Raw genomic sequence first — 12,653 nt, forward strand, 5'->3', positions numbered from 1 at the left:
TCACTCCTAACATGGCTAAAGGGTCAATGATCACTCCTAACAGCGCTAGAGGTTCAGTGATCACAACTAAAAGGGCTAGAGGTCCAGTGATCACTCCTAGCAGGCTAGAGGGTCAGTGATCACAACTAACAGGGCTAGAGGTTCAGTGATCACTCCTAACAGAGGCAGAGGGTCAGTGATCACTCCTAACAGAGGCAGAGGGTCAGTGATCACTCCTAACAGAGGCAGAGGGTCAGTGATCACTCCTAACCGAGACAGAGGGTTGAGATCACTCCCAACAGGGCTAGAGGGTCAGCGATCACTCCTAACAGAGACAGAGGGTTGAGATCACTCCCAACAGGGCTAGAGGGTCAGTGATCACAACTAACAGGGCTAACGGGTCAGCGATCACAACTAACAGGGCTAGAGGGTCAGCGATCACAACTAACTGGGCTAGAGGGTCAGTGATCACAACTAACAGGGCTAGAGGGTCAGTGATCACAACTAACAGAGCTAGAGGGTCAGTAATCACTCCTAACAGGGCTAGAGGGTCAGCGATCACAACTAACAGGGCTAGAGGTCCAGTGATCACACCTAGCAGGGCTAGAGGGTCAGTGATCACTCCTAACAAGGCTAGAGGATCAGTGATCACTCCTAACAGGGCTAGAGGGTCAGTGATCACTCCTAGCAGGGCTAGAGGGTCAGTGATCACTCCTAGCAGGGCTAGAGGGTCAGTGATCACTCCTAACAGGGCTAGAGGGTCAGTGATCACAACTAACAGGGCTAGAGGGTCAGCGATCACAACTAACAGGGCTAGAGGGTCAGTGATCACAACTAACAGAGCTAGAGGGTCAGTAATCACTCCTAACAGGGCTAGAGGGTCAGTGATAACAACTAACAGGGCTAGAGCGTCAGTGATCACAACTAACAGGGCTAGAGGTTCAGTGATCACTCCTAACAGGGCTAGAGGGTCAGTGATAACAACTAACAGGGCTAGAGGTCCAGTGATCACACCTAGCAGGGCTAGAGGTTCAGTGATCACAACTAACAGGGCTAGAGGTCCAGTGATCACTCCTAGCAGGGCTAGAGGTCCAGTGATCACACCTAGCAGGGCTAGAGGGTCAGCGATCACAACTAACAGGGCTAAAGGGTCAGTGATCCAACATAACAGGGCTAGAGGTCCAGTGATCACACCTAACAGTGCTAGAGCGTCAGTGCTCACAACTATCAGGGCTAGAGGTTCAGTGATCACTCCTAACAGGGCTAGAGGGTCAGTGATCACAACTAACAGGGCTAGAGGATCAGTGATCACTCCTAACAAGGCTAGAGGATCAGTGATCACACCTAACAGGGCTAGAGGGTCAGTGATCACAACTAACAGGGCTAGAGGTCCAGTGATCACAACTAACATGGCTAGAGGTTCAGTGATCACTCCAAACAGAGACAGAGGGTTGAGATCACTCCCAACAGGGCTAGAGGGTCAGTGATCACTCCTAACAGGGCTAGAGGGTCAGAGATCACAACTAACAGGTTTAGAGGTTCAGTGATCACTCATAAAAGAGACAGAGGGTCAGTGATCACTGACAGGGCTAGAGGGTCAGTGATCACTGCTAACAGGGCTAGAGGGTCAGTGATCACAACTAACAGGGCTAGAGGTTCAGTGATCACTCCTAACAGAGACAGAGGATCAGTGATCACTCCTAACAGGGCTAAAGGGTCAGTGTTCACTCCTAAGAGCGCCAGAGGTTCAGTGATCACAACTAACAGGGCTAGAGGGTCAGTGATCACAACTAACAGGGCTAGAGGTTCAGTGATCACTCCTAACAGAGGCAGAGGGTCAGTGATCGCTCCTAACAGAGTCAGAGGGTTGAGATTACTCCCAACAGGGCAAGAGGGTCAGTGATCACACCTAGCAGGGTTAGAGGGTCAGTGATCACAACTAACAGGGCTAGAGGTTCAGTGATCACTCCTAGCAGGGCTAGAGGGTCAGTGATCACAACTAACAGGGCTAGAGGTTCAGTGATCACTCCTAACAAGGCTAGAGGATCAGTGATCACACCTAACAGGGCTAGAGGTCCAGTGATCACACCTAACAGTGCTAGAGCGTCAGTGCTCACAACTATCAGGGCTAGAGGTTCAGTGATCACTCCTAACAGGGCTAGAGGGTCAGTGATCACAACTAACAGGGCTAGAGGATCAGTGATCACTCCTAACAAGGCTAGAGGATCAGTGATCACACCTAACAGGGCTAGAGGGTCAGTGATCACAACTAACAGGGCTAGAGGTCCAGTGATCACAACTAACATGGCTAGAGGTTCAGTGATCACTCCAAACAGAGACAGAGGGTTGAGATCACTCCCAACAGGGCTAGAGGGTCAGTGATCACTCCTAACAGGGCTAGAGGGTCAGCGATCACAACTAACAGGTTTAGAGGTTCAGTGATCACTCATAAAAGAGACAGAGGGTCAGTGATCACTGACAGGGCTAGAGGGTCAGTGATCACTGCTAACAGGGCTAGAGGGTCAGTGATCACAACTAACAGGGCTAGAGGTTCAGTGATCACTCCTAACAGAGACAGAGGATCAGTGATCACTCCTAACAGGGCTAAAGGGTCAGTGTTCACTCCTAACAGCGCCAGAGGTTCAGTGATCACAACTAACAGGGCTAGAGGGTCAGTGATCACAACTAACAGGGCTAGAGGTTCAGTGATCACTCCTAACAGAGGCAGAGGGTCAGTGATCGCTCCTAACAGAGTCAGAGGGTTGAGATTACTCCCAACAGGGCAAGAGGGTCAGTGATCACACCTAGCAGGGTTAGAGGGTCAGTGATCACAACTAACAGGGCTAGAGGTTCAGTGATCACTCCTAGCAGGGCTAGAGGGTCAGTGATCACAACTAACAGGGCTAGAGGTTCAGTAATCACTCCTAACAAGGCTAGAGGATCAGTGATCACACCTAACAGGGCTAGAGGGTGAGTGATCACTCCTAACAGGGCTAAAGGGTCAATGATCACTCCTAACAGGGCAAGAGGTCCAGTGATCACTCCTAGCAGGCTAGAGGGTCAGTGATCACTACTAACAGGGCTAGAGGTTCAGTGATCACTCCTAACAGAGGCAGAGGGTCAGTGATCACTCCTAACAGAGGCAGAGGGTCAGTGATCACTCCTAACAGAGGCAGAGGGTCAGTGATCACTCCTAACCGAGACAGAGGGTTGAGATCACTCCCAACAGGGCTAGAGGGTCAGCGATCACTCCTAACAGAGACAGAGGGTTGAGATCACTCCCAACAGGGCTAGAGGGTCAGTGATCACAACTAACAGGGCTAACGGGTCAGCGATCACAACTAACAGGGCTAGAGGGTCAGCGATCACAACTAACTGGGCTAGAGGGTCAGTGATCACAACTAACAGGGCTAGAGGGTCAGTGATCACAACTAACAGAGCTAGAGGGTCAGTAATCACTCCTAGCAGGGCTAGAGGGTCAGTGATCACTCCTAGCAGGGCTAGAGGGTCAGTGATCACTCCTAACAGGGCTAGAGGGTCAGTGATCACAACTAACAGGGCTAGAGGGTCAGCGATCACAACTAACAGAGCTAGAGGGTCAGTAATCACTCCTAACAGGGCTAGAGGGTCAGTGATAACAACTAACAGGGCTAGAGCGTCAGTGATCACAACTAACAGGGCTAGAGGTTCAGTGATCACTCCTAACAGGGCTAGAGGGTCAGTGATAACAACTAACAGGGCTAGAGGTCCAGTGATCACACCTAGCAGGGCTAGAGGTTCAGTGATCACAACTAACAGGGCTAGAGGTCCAGTGATCACTCCTAGCAGGGCTAGAGGTCCAGTGATCACACCTAGCAGGGCTAGAGGGTCAGCGATCACAACTAACAGGGCTAAAGGGTCAGTGATCCAACATAACAGGGCTAGAGGTCCAGTGATCACACCTAACAGTGCTAGAGCGTCAGTGCTCACAACTATCAGGGCTAGAGGTTCAGTGATCACTCCTAACAGGGCTAGAGGGTCAGTGATCACAACTAACAGGGCTAGAGGATCAGTGATCACTCCTAACAAGGCTAGAGGATCAGTGATCACACCTAACAGGGCTAGAGGGTCAGTGATCACAACTAACAGGGCTAGAGGTCCAGTGATCACAACTAACATGGCTAGAGGTTCAGTGATCACTCCAAACAGAGACAGAGGGTTGAGATCACTCCCAACAGGGCTAGAGGGTCAGTGATCACTCCTAACAGGGCTAGAGGGTCAGCGATCACAACTAACAGGTTTAGAGGTTCAGTGATCACTCATAAAAGAGACAGAGGGTCAGTGATCACTGACAGGGCTAGAGGGTCAGTGATCACTGCTAACAGGGCTAGAGGGTCAGTGATCACAACTAACAGGGCTAGAGGTTCAGTGATCACTCCTAACAGAGACAGAGGATCAGTGATCACTCCTAACAGGGCTAAAGGGTCAGTGTTCACTCCTAACAGCGCCAGAGGTTCAGTGATCACAACTAACAGGGCTAGAGGGTCAGTGATCACAACTAACAGGGCTAGAGGTTCAGTGATCACTCCTAACAGAGGCAGAGGGTCAGTGATCGCTCCTAACAGAGTCAGAGGGTTGAGATTACTCCCAACAGGGCAAGAGGGTCAGTGATCACACCTAGCAGGGTTAGAGGGTCAGTGATCACAACTAACAGGGCTAGAGGTTCAGTGATCACTCCTAGCAGGGCTAGAGGGTCAGTGATCACAACTAACAGGGCTAGAGGTTCAGTGATCACTCCTAACAAGGCTAGAGGATCAGTGATCACACCTAACAGGGCTAGAGGGTCAGTGATCACTCCTAACAGGGCTAAAGGGTCAATGATCACAACTAACAGGGCTAGAGGTCCAGTGATCACACCTAGCAGGGCTAGAGCGTCAGTGATCACAACTAACAGTGCTAGAGGGTCATTGATCACACATAACAGGGCTAGAGCATCAGTGCTCACAACTAACAGGGCTAGAGGGTCAGTGATCACAACTAACAGGGCTAGAGGGTCAGTGATCACTCCTAGCAGGGCTAGAGCATCAGTGATCACAACTAACAGGGCTAGAGGATCAGTGATCACTCCTAACAAGGCTAGAGGATCAGTGATCACACCTAACAGGGCTAGAGGGTCAGTGATCATTCCTTGCAGGGCTAAAGGGTCAATGATCACTCCTAACAGCGCTAGAGGGTCAGTGATCACATCTAACAGGGCTAGTGGTCCAGTGATCACTCCTAGCAGGGCTAGAGGATCAGTGATCACTCCTAACAAAGCTAGAGGATCAGTGATCACACCTAACAGGGCTAGAGGGTCAGTGATCACTCCTAGCAGGGCTAGAGGGTCAGTGATCACTCCTAACAGGGCTAAAGGGTCAATGATCACTCCTAACAGCGCTAGAGGGTCAGTGATCACAACTAACAGGGCTAGGGGTCCAGTGATCACTCCTAGCAGGGCTAGAGGGTCAGTGATCACTCCTAACATGGCTAAAGGGTCAATGATCACTCCTAACAGCGCTAGAGGTTCAGTGATCACAACTAAAAGGGCTAGAGGTCCAGTGATCACTCCTAGCAGGCTAGAGGGTCAGTGATCACAACTAACAGGGCTAGAGGTTCAGTGATCACTCCTAACAGAGGCAGAGGGTCAGTGATCACTCCTAACAGAGGCAGAGGGTCAGTGATCACTCCTAACAGAGGCAGAGGGTCAGTGATCACTCCTAACCGAGACAGAGGGTTGAGATCACTCCCAACAGGGCTAGAGGGTCAGCGATCACTCCTAACAGAGACAGAGGGTTGAGATCACTCCCAACAGGGCTAGAGGGTCAGAGATCACAAGTAACAGGGCTAACGGGTCAGCGATCACAACTAACAGGGCTAGAGGGTCAGCGATCACAACTAACAGGGCTAGAGGGTCAGTGATCACAACTAACAGGGCTAGAGGGTCAGTGATCACAACTAACAGAGCTAGAGGGTCAGTAATCACTCCTAACAGGGCTAGAGGGTCAGCGATCACAACTAACAGGGCTAGAGGTCCAGTGATCACACCTAGCAGGGCTAGAGGGTCAGTGATCACTCCTAACAAGGCTAGAGGATCAGTGATCACTCCTAACAGGGCTAGAGGGTCAGTGATCACTCCTAGCAGGGCTAGAGGGTCAGTGATCACTCCTAGCAGGGCTAGAGGGTCAGTGATCACTCCTAACAGGGCTAGAGGGTCATTGATCACACATAACAGGGCTAGAGGGTCAGTGATCACAACTAACAGGGCTAGAGGGTCAGTGATCACTCCTAACAGGGCTAGAGCATCAGTGATCACAACTAACAGGGCTAGAGGGTCAGTGATCACTCGTAACAGGGCTAAAGGGTCAATGATCACTCCTATCAGCGCTAGAGGGTCAGTGATCACAACTAACAGGGCTAAAGGGTCAGTGATCACAACTAACAGGGCTAGAGGTTCAGTGATCACTCCAAACAGAGACAGAGGGTTGAGATCACTCCCAACAGGGCTAGAGGGTCAGCGATCACTCCTAACAGAGACAGAGGGTTGAGATCACTCCCAACAGGGCTAGAGGGTCAGAGATCACAAGTAACAGGGCTAACGGGTCAGCGATCACAACTAACAGGGCTAGAGGGTCAGCGATCACAACTAACAGGGCTAGAGGGTCAGTGATCACAACTAACAGGGCTAGAGGGTCAGTGATCACAACTAACAGAGCTAGAGGGTCAGTAATCACTCCTAACAGGGCTAGAGGGTCAGCGATCACAACTAACAGGGCTAGAGGTCCAGTGATCACACCTAGCAGGGCTAGAGGGTCAGTGATCACTCCTAACAAGGCTAGAGGATCAGTGATCACTCCTAACAGGGCTAGAGGGTCAGTGATCACTCCTAGCAGGGCTAGAGGGTCAGTGATCACTCCTAGCAGGGCTAGAGGGTCAGTGATCACTCCTAACAGGGCTAGAGGGTCATTGATCACACATAACAGGGCTAGAGGGTCAGTGATCACAACTAACAGGGCTAGAGGGTCAGTGATCACTCCTAACAGGGCTAGAGCATCAGTGATCACAACTAACAGGGCTAGAGGGTCAGTGATCACTCGTAACAGGGCTAAAGGGTCAATGATCACTCCTATCAGCGCTAGAGGGTCAGTGATCACAACTAACAGGGCTAAAGGGTCAGTGATCACAACTAACAGGGCTAGAGGTTCAGTGATCACTCCAAACAGAGACAGAGGGTTGAGATCACTCCCAACAGGGCTAGAGGTTCAGTGATCACAACTAACAGGTTTAGAGGTTCAGTGATCACTCATAAAGGAGACAGAGGGTCAGTGATCACTGACAGGGCTAGAGGGTCAGTGATCACTCCTAACAGGGCTAGAGGGTCAGTGATCACTCCTAACAGAGACAGTGGATCAGTGATCACTCCTAACAGGGCTAAAGGGTCAGTGATCACTTCTAACAGCGCTAGAGGTTCAGTGATCACAACTAACAGGGCTAGAGGGTCAGTGATCACAACTAACAGGGCTAGAGGTTCAGTGATCACTCCTAACAGAGGCAGAGGGTCAGTGATCACTCCTAACAGAGTCAGAGGGTTGAGATTACTCCCAACAGGGCTAGAGGGTCAGTGATCTCTCCTAACAGGGCTAGAGGGTCAGTGATCACTCCTAACAGGGCTAGAGGGTCAGCGATCTCACCCAATGGGGCTAGAGGGTCAGTGATCACTCCCAACTGAGACAGAGGGTCAGTGATCACTCCTAACCGGGCTAGAGCATCAGTGATCACAACTAACAGGGCTAGAGGATCAGTGATCACTCCTAACAAGGCTAGACGTTCAGTGATCACACCTAACCGGGCTAGAGGGTCAGTGATTACTCCTAGCAGGGCTAAAGGGTCAATGATCACTCCTAACAGGGCTAGAGGGTCAGTGATCTCGCCTAACAGCGCTAGAGGGTCAGTGATCACAACTAACAGGGCTAGAGGTCCAGTGATCACTCCTAGCAGGGCTAGAGGGTCAGTGATCACTCCTAACAGGGCTAGAGGGTCAGTGATCACTCCTAACAGGGCTAGAGGGTCAGTGATCACGCCTAACAGGGCTAGAGGGTCAGCGATCACAACTAACAGGGCTAGATGTTCAGTGATCACTCCTAACAGAGACAGAGGGTCAGTGATCACTCCTAACAGAGTCAGAGGGTTGAGATTACTCCCAACAGGGCTAGAGGGTCAGCGATCACTCTTAACAGAGACAGAGGGTTGAGATCACTCCCAACAGGGCTAGAGGGTCAGTGATCACAACTAACAGGGCTAGAGGGTCAGTGATCACAACTAACAGAGCTAGAGGGTCAGTAATCACTCCTAACAGGGCTAGAGTGTCAGTGATCACAACTAACAGGGCTAGAGGTTCAGTGATCACTCGTAACAGGGCTAGAGGGTCAGTGATAACAACTAACAGGGCTAGAGGTCCAGTGATCACACCTAACAGGGCTAGAGGTCCAGTGATCACTCCTAGCAGGGCTAGAGGGTCAGCGATCACAACTAACAGGGCTAGAGGGTCAGTGATCACACATAACAGGGCTAGAGCGTCAGTGCTCACAATTAACAGGGCTAGAGGTTCAGTGATCACTCCTAACAGGGCTAGAGGGTCAGTGATCACAACTAACAGGGCTAGAGGGTCAGTGATCACTCCTAACAGGGCTAGAGCATCAGTGATCACAACTAACAGGGCTAGAGGATCAGTGATCACTCCTAACAAGGCTAGAGGATCAGTGATCAAAGCTAACAGGGCTAGAGGGTCAGTGATCACTCCTAGCAGGGCTAGAGGGTCAGTGATCACTCCTAACAGGGCTAGAGGGTCAGTGATCACTCCCAACAGGGCTAGAGGGTCAGCGATCATTCCTAACAGAGACAGAGGGTTGAGATCACTCCCAACAGGGCTAGAGGGTCAGTGATCACAACTAGCAGGGCTAGGGGTTCAGTGATCACACCTAGCAGGGCTAGAGGGTCAGTGATCACAACTAGCAGGGCTTGATGGTCAGTGATCACTCATAACAGGGCTAGAGGGTCAGTGATCACAACTAGCAGGGCTAGAGGTTCAGTGATCACACCTAGCCGGGCTAGAGGGTCAGTGATCAAAACTAACAGGGCTAGAGGTTCAGTGATCACTCATAACAGGGCTAGAGCGTCAGTGATCACAACTAACAGGGCTAGAGGTTCAGTGATCACTCATAACAGGGCTAGAGGTTTGAGATCACACCCAACAGGGCTAGTGGGTCAGTGATCACTCCTAACAGGGCTAGAGGTTCAGTGATCACTCCTAACAGGGCTAGAGGGTCAGTGATCACTCCTAACAGGGCTAGAGGTTCAGTGATCACTCCTAACAGGGCTAGAGGGTCAGTGATCACTCATAACAGGGCTAGAGCGTCAGTGATCACAACTAACAGGGCTAGAGGTTCAGTGATCACTCCTAACAGAGGCAGAGGGTCAGTGATCACTCATAACAGGACTAGAGGGTCAGTGATCACTTCTAACAGAGACAGAGGGTTGAGATCACTCCTAACAGGGCTAGAGGGTCCGTGATCACTCCTAACAGGGCTAGAGGTTCAGTGATCACTTCTAACAGAGACAGAGGGTTGAGATCACTCCTAACAGGGCTAGAGGGTCCGTGATCACTCCTAACAGGGCTAGAGGTTCAGTGATCACTTCTAACAGAGACAGAGGGTTGAGATCACACCTAGCAGGGCTAGAGGATCAGCGATCACTCCTAACAGGGCTAGAGGGTCAGTGATCACAACTAACAGGGCTAGAGGGTCAGTGATCACTCCTAACAGGGCTAGAGCATCAGTGATCACAACTAACAGGGCTAGAGGATCAGTGATCACTCCTAACAAGGCTAGAGGATCAGTGATCAAAGCTAACAGGGCTAGAGGGTCAGTGATCACTCCTAGCAGTGCTAGAGGGTCAGTGATCACTCCTAACAGGGCTAGAGGGTCAGTGATCACTCCTAACAGGGCTAGAGGGTCGGTGATCACTCCTAACAGGGCTAGAGGGTCAGTGATCACTTCTAACAGAGACAGAGGGTTGAGATCACTCCCAACAGGGCTAGAGGGTCAGCGATCATTCCTAACAGAGACAGAGGGTTGAGATCACTCCCAACAGGGCTAGAGGGTCAGTGATCACAACTAGCAGGGCTAGAGGTTCAGTGATCACACCTAGCAGGGCTAGAGGGTCAGTGATCACAACTAGCAGGGCTTGATGGTCAGTGATCACTCATAACAGGGCTAGAGGGTCAGTGATCACAACTAGCAGGGCTAGAGGTTCAGTGATCACACCTAGCCGGGCTAGAGGGTCAGTGATCAAAACTAACAGGGCTAGAGGTTCAGTGATCACTCATAACAGGGCTAGAGCGTCAGTGATCACAACTAACAGGGCTAGAGGTTCAGTGATCACTCATAACAGGGCTAGAGGGTTGAGATCACACCCAACAGGGCTAGAGGGTCAGTGATCACTCCTAACAGGGCTAGAGGTTCAGTGATCACTCCTAACAGGGCTAGAGGGTCAGTGATCACTCCTAACAGGGCTAGAGGTTCAGTGATCACTCCTAACAGAGGCAGAGGGTCAGTGATCACTCCTAACAGAGGCAGAGGGTCAGTGATCACTCCTAACAGAGGCAGAGGGTCAGTGATCACTCCTAACCGAGACAGAGGGTTGAGATCACTCCCAACAGGGCTAGAGGGTCAGCGATCACTCCTAACAGAGACAGAGGGTTGAGATCACTCCCAACAGGGCTAGAGGGTCAGAGATCACAAGTAACAGGGCTAACGGGTCAGCGATCACAACTAACAGGGCTAGAGGTTCAGCGATCACAACTAACAGGGCTAGAGGGTCAGTGATCACAACTAACAGGGCTAGAGGGTCAGTGATCACAACTAACAGAGCTAGAGGGTCAGTAATCACTCCTAACAGGGCTAGAGGGTCAGCGATCACAACTAACAGGGCTAGAGGTCCAGTGATCACACCTAGCAGGGCTAGAGGGTCAGTGATCACTCCTAACAAGGCTAGAGGATCAGTGATCACTCCTAACAGGGCTAGAGGGTCAGTGATCACTCCTAGCAGGGCTAGAGGGTCAGTGATCACTCCTAGCAGGGCTAGAGGGTCAGTGATCACTCCTAACAGGGCTAGAGGGTCAGTGATCAAAACTAACAGGGCTAGAGGTTCAGTGATCACTCATAACAGGGCTAGAGTGTCAGTGATCACAACTAACAGGGCTAGAGGTTCAGTGATCACTCATAACAGGGCTAGAGGTTTGAGATCACACCCAACAGGGCTAGAGGGTCAGTGATCACTCCTAACAGGGCTAGAGGTTCAGTGATCACTCCTAACAGGGCTAGAGGGTCAGTGATCACTCCTAACAGGGCTAGAGGTTCAGTGATCACTCCTAACAGGGCTAGAGGGTCAGTGATCACTCATAACAGGGCTAGAGCGTCAGTGATCACAACTAACAGGGCTAGAGGTTCAGTGATCACTCCTAACAGAGGCAGAGGGTCAGTGATCACTCATAACAGGGCTAGAGGTTCAGTGATCACTTCTAACAGAGACAGAGGGTTGAGATCACTCCTAACAGGGCTAGAGGGTCCGTGATCACTCCTAACAGGGCTAGAGGTTCAGTGATCACTTCTAACAGAGACAGAGGGTTGAGATCACACCTAGCAGGGCTAGAGGATCAGCGATCACTCCTAACAGGGCTAGAGGGTCAGTGATCACAACTAACAGGGCTAGAGGGTCAGTGATCACTCCTAACAGGGCTAGAGCATCAGTGATCACAACTAACAGGGCTAGAGGATCAGTGATCACTCCTAACAAGGCTAGAGGATCAGTGATCAAAGCTAACAGGGCTAGAGGGTCAGTGATCACTCCTAGCAGTGCTAGAGGGTCAGTGATCACTCCTAACAGGGCTAGAGGGTCAGTGATCACTCCTAACAGGGCTAGAGGGTCGGTGATCACTCCTAACAGGGCTAGAGGGTCAGTGATCACTTCTAACAGAGACAGAGGGTTGAGATCACTCCCAACAGGGCTAGAGGGTCAGCGATCATTCCTAACAGAGACAGAGGGTTGAGATCACTCCCAACAGGGCTAGAGGGTCAGTGATCACAACTAGCAGGGCTAGAGGTTCAGTGATCACACCTAGCAGGGCTAGAGGGTCAGTGATCACAACTAGCAGGGCTTGATGGTCAGTGATCACTCATAACAGGGCTAGAGGGTCAGTGATCACAACTAGCAGGGCTAGAGGTTCAGTGATCACACCTAGCCGGGCTAGAGGGTCAGTGATCAAAACTAACAGGGCTAGAGGTTCAGTGATCACTCATAACAGGGCTAGAGCGTCAGTGATCACAACTAACAGGGCTAGAGGTTCAGTGATCACTCATAACAGGGCTAGAGGGTTGAGATCACACCCAACAGGGCTAGAGGGTCAGTGATCACTCCTAACAGGGCTAGAGGTTCAGTGATCACTCCTAACAGGGCTAGAGGGTCAGTGATCACTCCTAACAGGGCTAGAGGTTCAGTGATCACTCCTAACAGAGGCAGAGGGTCAGTGATCACTCCTAACAGAGGCAGAGGGTCAGTGATCACTCCTAACAGAGGCAGAGGGTCAGTGATCACTCCTAACC

General features: G+C 51.0%; 1 protein-coding gene across 1 annotated transcript in view; it reads left to right on the forward strand.

The window, feature by feature from the left end:
• Nucleotides 1-12,653, forward strand: part of LOC132398276 (uncharacterized) — a 1,154,100-nt gene that overhangs the window by 127,598 nt on the left and 1,013,849 nt on the right. The window lies entirely within an intron of this gene.

Source organism: Hypanus sabinus, chromosome 8 (genome assembly GCF_030144855.1).
Source record: "Hypanus sabinus isolate sHypSab1 chromosome 8, sHypSab1.hap1, whole genome shotgun sequence".
NCBI classification, from domain to species: Eukaryota; Metazoa; Chordata; class Chondrichthyes; order Myliobatiformes; family Dasyatidae; genus Hypanus; species Hypanus sabinus.